This window comes from Trachymyrmex cornetzi, unplaced genomic scaffold (genome assembly GCF_001594075.2).
Source record: "Trachymyrmex cornetzi isolate Tcor2-1 unplaced genomic scaffold, Tcor1.1 scaffold90, whole genome shotgun sequence".
Lineage (NCBI taxonomy): Eukaryota > Metazoa > Arthropoda > Insecta > Hymenoptera > Formicidae > Trachymyrmex > Trachymyrmex cornetzi.
This window is the reverse complement of record NW_017300245.1, coordinates 116,468-125,601: the sequence shown is the minus strand read 5'-3', so window position 1 is coordinate 125,601 and position 9,134 is coordinate 116,468. Positions and strand designations below refer to the sequence as shown.

Genomic DNA, 9,134 nt, shown 5'->3' with positions numbered 1-9,134 from the left:
CGACAACCAATATAAAGCGTTGATTTCAAAATGCAAGCTTCAGATTGGCTGTCGCAACAAATTTGCGATCAGCTTATGCTGGATTCACACTACATCCGATTTGAGTCGTACGACGCTCTTCAACCAATCAGAAAACAGAATTCCGATGATATGAAGCAAAATCCATTGAAATCTTATTTTCCGATTGGTTGCAGAGCGTCGTACGACGCAAATCGGATGCAGTGTGAATCCAGCATAAGGCAACTGTTAATGCAGTTACAATTTGGACAACTATTATTTCAGATAATTATTTAGAATTTAAACTATCCCCATCGCTTTAAATCTTAATAAAAATGTACTCATTGTATGCACTCATTATAAATGTACTCAATTTTCACATTTTTTGCAAATATTGCAGACTTTCTTGGCTTTAAATTCTTTGCTGCTCGTTGTTCGTTCGGTTGAACTTCAATGAGATACGGCAAAATGTATTTTGCGTGCGTCATCTCATGTAAAATTTTTAACCAATAGTTACGAATTGCTGCCGCAGCGTGCTGCGTATGAAAAGCCAGCTTTACGTCTCATAACATGGCCGATCAAACAGTTAACATTTGAAATGATAGATGGCGCGCATTTACGCTGGTCGCTTGCCTTCCATTCTTCTCTCACTATTCCAGAAAGAAAGACTTGTGCTGAATTCACTGGATCCGATGTGCGTCATATGACGTTCTGCAGCCAATCAGAAAGCAGAATTTTATTTCGTATTGATGATACGAAGCAAAATCCTGTTTTCTGATTAGTTGTTGAACGTCGTACGACGCACATCGAATCCAGGGGGTGATCCCGATTAATCACGGCTCGATTGGACACCACCAATCACAGCGACCAGTGCTTAGGAGCTTTGTAGTCTCAAGCGCTGTGAGTGGCTCGTGTCCAATTGAGCCGTGTCCAATTGGGTGCTACCCCGAATCCAGTATTCATTCCGCCGTTTTCTGTTGCGCAAATTTATTTCTTTTGCGGATTCCGCCGATGCCTGTATATGTGCGTGTGCATATTATAAAAACTAACCTCGTTAAGCTGGTTTAAATGAAGATAACTGTCTCCTACAAGCACATGATTAACCTATATGTTGAGGCCTGTATGATTACCACCTGGGTATTCTCCGGGTGTTAGGTCATCCTTGTTTAACATTCGATAAATAACAAGAATAAAGTGATACCTGAGGTTTGTTCGCGTCGCATGCTCCAACATACTCCTACTTCCTCCAACTGTAACTCCTACTCACTCAAACGCGCTCGTTAGTCAGTAGTCGATCCTGTATCTTCAAACGGGTGGCACCCAGTTGGACACGGCTCAATTGGACACGAGCCACTCACAGCGCTTGAGACTACAAAGCTCCTAAGCACCGGTCGCTGTGATTGGTGGTGTCCAATTGAGCCGTGGTCAATCGGGATTACCCCTCTTCAAACAAGGTGAAAATTACGAAAGTGAGCAAATTTACTAGGTGTTGACCAATTAAATTATCAGTACTCTAGTAAATTCGCTCACTTTTGTAATTTTCACCTTCTTTCAAGATACACAATCGACCCCCAGGTGGAAATCTGATAGCGTTTTCGGCCCGATCGGGTTTGGACCAACCTGGGTATCGATCATGAAACTTTTTTCCTAGGATGAAAAGCGAAAAGTGACAAATTTCTCCATTAACTTCAATGGTTAAAATTTTCACTTTTCACTTTCCATCCTAAGGATAAAGTTTCATGATTGATACCCTGGGTTGGATTAATCTTTCCTATTGGTTGACGTCACCCGCTCTACCAATAGGAGAGCACGAAAGGACATTAATCCAACCCAGGTTGGTGCAAACCTGGCCGGGCCGAAAACGTTATGGAGAAGGCTCCGATTGCACGCATTGCATGTTGCACACATACGTCACTAATTGGCCAATTTAAAAATAAAATATTCTCATTGGTAAAGCAGTGAAAAACTACTAGGCACCAGCTGATATGAGTGGTGTGTGCAATCGGGATTGTAGGCAAACAGGATCCTCCTGGAATCTGAACATAACCTTGAAGGTAATTAAGGGGAGAGCCTTATTTAGGATGCCGAAAAAACGATGATTTTCGCGAATTTTTTTCTCAGCAACCATTAAGCGGATCAATACAAAATTTCAGAGTTGTTTTACGACATCTATAGACAATACAAAAATATTTTTTTTATTTAAAAAAACGTTATATACATTGTTATATTTTAATATGTTTATACTGCCGTGCAGCCGGAGTTGTCATTTTGTGTAACGTCTAGCGGATCCAATTCTTATCTAAAATAAAAAAATCAAATTTTTTATTAATTTTCAGGAAATTTTATCCTAAATGAATTTAAAAAACCAAGAAAAAGTGCAGAATTAAAGAAATTGTATGAATTAAAAAAAAAGTTACAATTTTTACGAGAAATTTTTGACTTCTTTATGAAAAAAAAATTTAGTTACATTTTTTAGTTCATCAAGGACAGTAGGTTATTAGCTAATTAAAAAACTTCGGAAAAAGTGAATCGGTCAAATACTTATTTTCTGAGAAGTTACATAAACTTGAAAAACGTGGTTTCGAGAAAAACGCGTTTAAAGTTTTCGATACGAAAAAATTATAGTTATTGCAAACTTACATCAATTAGATGCTAATCTGCCATGTCAGGCCCATGTACTAAGCCTTCTGCTTCTTCATAGAACTCGTTTTGTTCCAATAATTGGTTCCTACGAGTTGTTCTGGCTTCCTTTGAGCTGATCAAGCTGTGACGCTCCTGCCTCGTAATTCGCTGCTCGTCGTACTTGTGGGCGAAAATTTTACAGTGATATCCAATATTTATTCCTAGCAAATTCATTGTTCTCAAAATGGAAAAGTATCCTTCGTTGAAGATATTTGCTGCAATAAAAGCTATTTCCACAATTTTAATTCCTGAATTCAAATGTTTTGGAGTTAGGCGCCAGATGGTAGAATTGAAACTCTCATTCAAGTTTTGAGTGTGTCCTCCTAAACATCTAGTCAGCAAGTCATCCTTCGAAAGGTTTCGTAAATAGGAATGAGATGTTTAACGATATCTGGATGAAGAGGAGGCAGATGGTCGAAATCCTTCTCTTTACCTGCTGCTTCAGCCTTGCACCACTTGCACCAACTATCCTCTCCTGGAGGATAATTCTCGTGTTTCGAATTTGTATTTGTAGAACATAAATGATCCAGTGTTCCCATTATCGCTTTATTATTTTAAAACGTTTGTACAACATGATCATTTAACCGGTTCCTAAAAAACGTATTTAAAATAACCTTAAACGAGTTTAAAATATAAATAACCATTAAATCCTAAACATTTTATAAACGTGTATAAATTGTTGTTCTACTTGAGCTCGACGTCTTTCTCCCATTGCGGCTAAGCCGTCAAAATCAAAACATAAAATGTATGAATTGCATCCAAGATGCCTAGAAATTAATCAAAATCAATGAAAATTATTCTAGCCCGCAGCTATTTAGTGACTCGATTTTTAATAATTTTTTTATCTACTAATTGTACTCATGATAATATAATGTGTGTGTGTGTGTATGTGTGTATGAATACAAACTCGATAATCTAATTAACCATTAATTAACCATTAATAAGGACCATCGCTCCTTGAAGGGGGTCAGAAGATTTTCTCCACCTTAAAAAAAAAAGCTCCGTTAATTAGACATAGTTTAATTTTGAATTATACATCGCCGAAATCATTTAAATAAGAGTTACGGTTATTGTAAAAGCTGATAATTTTATATAATCCGCGTGAAAATACTGTTACGTCAGGGAGGACTCCACTTTCGTGAACTTAACAAGGTGATCGTTGAGACAAGGCGCGAGGAAAAAATGCGGGAGTTAAGGTCACCGGTCAGCGAGCGTGACAATATGTAGAAGATGTGTCATTGAAAGTCTTTCCAACGATTTTGGAAAGATGACAAAAAACATAAATACCCAGGATCACCCGATCCACAGTAATGAAACTTATGACAGGATTACAAGCCATGTCGATAAAGTTCGGTTTAAACACATTCAGTTTCAATAAAAAAATATCTAAATGCAGATTGGGAATTCTGAGTGATAGAAGATCGCATTTCAAAACGTGTAACAATGCGTTGAAGGACGTTCTTTCGTTAACAACAGGAAGCAGTACTGGAAATAGGATAACAGGAGTAGTTTTTAATTTTTTGCTGACGGTCATAAAATTTGGAGCAAATACTGTCTAGACGAGAGAACGCACGTTCAAGTAAGAATAGGAGATATGAAAAAAAAAGGAAATGCGAGCTTTCAAATTGTCGTGGTCGGGTCGTTCGGAAGGAGCGATGAGCGAAATACCCTCTCTCTTCAGAAAGAAAACCTAAGACTAAAATCGCCAATGGATGACCGTAGACCAGAAAATCTAGAGAAGGTGATGACATATCACCAATAAATTCTCAAGGGATGAAACTTGCACTGCGAGTGGAGCAAATTTTGAAAATAGTTCGCCAGTAAGAATATGAAACATGAATTTCCTACCAAAAACAGAAAAATCCCTCCAACCGAATCCCCGATTTTTCCTACTTAACACTTTTCAATAGAGGACCACCCTCCAAAGCTCCCTATATAAACCGTGACACAACGAGATTCGCTCTCATTATTTCCTGCTCATATTCTGTGTCCGGTTCTGTCAGTCAGTCAGTCATTTTCGAAGTATAAGAGTCATTCGGCCAGTCGATCTAGTAACGTAGAAACAGTTCAGTGCATTATTGAAGACCTAACATCTCGCTGAATTCCACTGAGATCGGGCCGATCACCGAGCCACTTTAGGAAGACAAGGACACCAGATAATTCGAACAATTTACCCAATAATTACCCCCTCCTCACACACACACACACACACACACACACACACACAAATTGTAATGACAAAAACAATCCACATATGCTCGCTCACGATTTCGCCAGTAAGGAATTATTGTACAAAAAAAAACAACACAATCTTAATTAATCATGTAAGTTAGTTTTAATTCTTCTTTTTTTATATTTTCATGAATAAAGGTAAATTTTCACGGGCTGCTCAAACCGGCTGTTTCAGCGACAAAAAGAATCACGTGGTCAAAATTGACGAATATCAAATGTCCATTTTGATCACGTGATCCTTTTTGTCGCTAAAATAGCCGGTTAGAGCAGCTCGTGAAAATTCACCTTAAATGTATATAGCATGTGCCCCGTGCATCCATTTTCACGTTCCTCCGCCGCTGGCCGCCTCATCGATATAGACCCTTACGCCGCGTGGGTAACTAGCGCCTGCTGCGTATCTGCCCTAATTTATCGAAATAAGGAAGCCAACGATAACAAGTGTCCCGAGTGTTACACCCAGTTGCCGGCCACTGAGAAGACCAAGTACCTAGGAACCTTACGGCATTACATCCATTTAGGATTTGTTGAAAAACTCGAGACCTGTAGTTCATGCTCCGTCTCTTTGGCTACCGTTCGTCATATTTCAAATTGCCGCGATTGCCCGGAAATCTTAGAAGAATTCACCTTTTCCCTGAATAGAGCAGGAGACACTCCCTGGATGTCTCAAAATTCAACTATTCTCATCGTGTCTAGCACCCCCTTTTCAGCAGCTGAACGAGGCAGATTCCCCATTCACTTTTCTTTACTGGTAATAACCGCGCGATCTTGCACCCACTATTAGCCCTAGGTTTGTCCAGGTATTGATTACCAACGGTTGAACCTCAAGACGTAACACTCACTATCGGACGGGGTGATCCTGATTGATCACGGCTCGATTGGACACCACCAATCACAGCGACCGGTGCCTAGGAGCTTTGTAGTCTCAAGCTGTGAGTGGCTCGTGTCCAATTGAGCCGTGTCCAACTGGGTGCCACCCCTATCGGACGGCCAGTCGGGAGCTGCGAGATTTACACCGAGGTATGCGCGCGATTTGTCGTTTACTTGGTTGGAACAGGTGACCAACCGTGGAATGCTCCTGGAGCTACCATGGTGACTATTTCGCAGGAACGCGTTTAGTGTAATCCTCATCGTAAAATATTGTGGATTTACGAGATCCCTTCACGCAACGGACATCCGATTGGTCGGTAAATTTCCATTCAAGGAAGATCGAGTTTTCTAAAATATTTAAATCAACAGGTGGCGGCAATCGCCGAATTCGAATAATTGTTGCGGGCTGGCACTGCGCTGTCGAGCCGTAATATCTTTTTTATTTTTGATGTGTCGAAAACTTATGCGCTGCAGTTCCATCATCTGAGGTTTTCACTTTTTTCGAATGCTTTAATTATTTGTTTCACCCACGTCTCCAACTCACCTTGGAGGTTAGAAAAACTCACTAAACTTTTTAGATGTCAAAATTATGATCAAAAAACAATCTCGTAACTTTTAATTGGTATCATAAACTTAGTTTTTCGGGTAATTTTTGAATTTTTTTCTCCAACCATCCATTATCTCAAAAAAAAGGGTGTAATCTTCAGTTTGGTGAATAGAGCTATTTACAGATTCTGAATTCCACAAGAAAAATTTAACACTGATAATAGACATTTTATTGAATAATGGTTATTCACTCAAACTTATTTTTGATACAATCAATAAGAAATTGAATAGCATCAGAGTTAAAGATGCAGCGTTGGTTGATTGAGTTAATGAGAACAAAGATCCATCGGTTGTTCCATCATGGTTCACGCTGCCTTTTATTCCGTCGTTGACCGAAGAATTTAATCAGTTTAATAGAAACAATATTAAGGTATCTTTTTATAGTTCGAATAAATTACAAAAATATATTAAAGTACATAAAGATCCTCGTCCTCATTTTTCGAAAAACAATGTAGTTTATAAGATTAAGTGCAATAATTGTGATGCATCGTATGCAAAAAATAAGAGACAAAATCAGAGAGCGAGTCTCGCGGTGCCACGATTTATTGGGTGTTAAACTTAATTCTTGCCGTTTTTCGTCTCCAAAATTGATTTGTTTCGAAGGGAAATACCTTAATCAAAGTATTATTAATAAAGTATTATTAATTAGTAATAAAGTAGAAAATGGAGGAAATTACTTTGATTAAGGTATTCATTCATCTTCCCTTCGAAACAAATTAATTTTAGAGACGAAAAACGGCAGGAATTAAGTTTAACACCTAATATATAGGAGTTCTTTGGAAGATGGTTCTTTGATAGGATATATTAGGTTGGAAAATCGAGAATTCGGGTTAGTGGGATTTTTTCGCTCTTGATAAAAAATTTGTTTCCCGATTTGTTATTGGGGAACTAATTCTAAAATTGCTCCGCTCGCACTACAAGTTTTAATCTCTTGAAAACTTATTGGTGATACGCATCACTTTCTCTAAGGGTTTTAGATTTACAGTCACCTATTGGCGAGTTTAGTTTAACCATCTCCATTTTTAAAGAGAGGGGATCTAACTCATCATCCCTTCCAAACGATTTGGTTATGATTTATCCGAATTTTCATATTTCCTTTTTTTCAATCACCGGTTTTTCTTTTATTACTTGAACGTGCGTTTTCTCGTCTAGACAGTATTTGCTTAAATTTTATGATCGACAATCTAGAAAAGGAACAAAAAATTAGGAGCGACGCGCTTTGTCGTCCTATATTTATTTTATTAATTTTCTGCTGTTAACGAGAAAACGCCCTTCAACTTGCTTTTACAAGTTTGAAAATATTCGTTTTTATCTACACAGGATCTCTGATCCGCGTTTAGATTTTGTATTTGCTAAAACCGATCGTGTTAAACAAGATTTTCTCAACATGGTTTGTAATCTTGTCATAAATATTGCCGTGGATCAGTCGATTCTGAGTATCTATGTTTTTGCTTATTTTACCAATATCGCTGAGAAGGTTTCTAACGACACGTTCTTTAAAATTGTTCTTTAAATATTCACGCTCGCCGATCGGTGACCGTTAACGCTCGAGTTTTTGTTCGTGCTTTGTCCTAAAGATTATTTTGTCGAACGTTCGCGAAACGAAGAAATCGTGGGTCCACTGGACATAATACCCCCCGCTTTAGACAAATGTTGGAGGTGTAAAAACTAATTTTCAAAAATAAATAAATTAAGAATGATTTCTTCGTTCAACGATCAGTCGTGGCAATAACCTATGAGTTCATGGTTCGATTTTTTTTTGCTTAGATGGCTTAATTTCAAAAAAAGAGAAAAGAGAGATGACATTTGAAACCATTTTTTTGTTCTTTCGTCTTTCTTATTCTTATTTTAGTATACGCATAATTGTATATCTATAAGTATTCATATACATACGCAATTACGTGTTCGCATGTGATATCGCGGGCGTATATATGAATACATGTGCGAATTTGGTGCGTTCCCTTTCTTCCTGCAGTGCATTCATATTACACACACACACATATACACACACACACACACACACATATCTGGAGACACTGGTAGTGTCTCGGCGCTAAGCTACGCGCAGCGACATATACATATACATAAATACTCAATTCTGTATTTATGAAGTTAGTCTTGTCTCATGCTATTCCTTTCCTCCTGAATAGGCAAAAAAAAACGAAAATTGTAGTAGATGGATGGCACATAGAAATACTTTCACCTGAATATCATCTGGTACGAACCAGACATTATTTTTTTCTTTCCTCCCCTTTTTTGCCCCCTTTTTGGAGGTAAGTTTCCCTTTCGATTGCCTTTGCTAGGCCTCCCCACTCAACCTAAGTCATGCCTCACGGGCAGACTATTACTTTCCAGTCTTAGCTCGAATTTACGTGTTTTAAGACCCGTTATCGTTGCGCATCTCGTCGAGAATTTTATAAATTAGTGCGGAGGAAATAACGAGTGCAACATTAATTTATTAGCAGATACCATCGTATAACGGAGACGGCAGGCTTGCGATTCCGACAGAATGAGTCCTCCGTATGAAATAATACATCGGAATGTGGTGAAATATATAATTAATTTGTGAGATTTCTTTCTCACGTTCCTTAAAGAGGAGAGGGGGAGGGGTTGTTGACAGGAGGAAACTCATCTTCATCAGGTTTGATAATCAGGTGACTTATTTGTCTTTCCATTATAATATATATATATATTTTTTCTTATTCAAAAGGAAAGAAAGCACACGATTAATCGATTTCTTTTGCCATTAT

The 9,134-nt window shown here is 38.1% G+C and overlaps 1 pseudogene; it reads right to left on the bottom strand.

Annotated features, from left to right (window-relative positions):
• Positions 1 to 2,250: 2,250 nt before the first annotated feature.
• LOC108769408 (uncharacterized) lies at positions 2,251 to 3,218 on the bottom strand (annotated as a pseudogene).
• Positions 3,219 to 9,134: the final 5,916 nt, after the last annotated feature.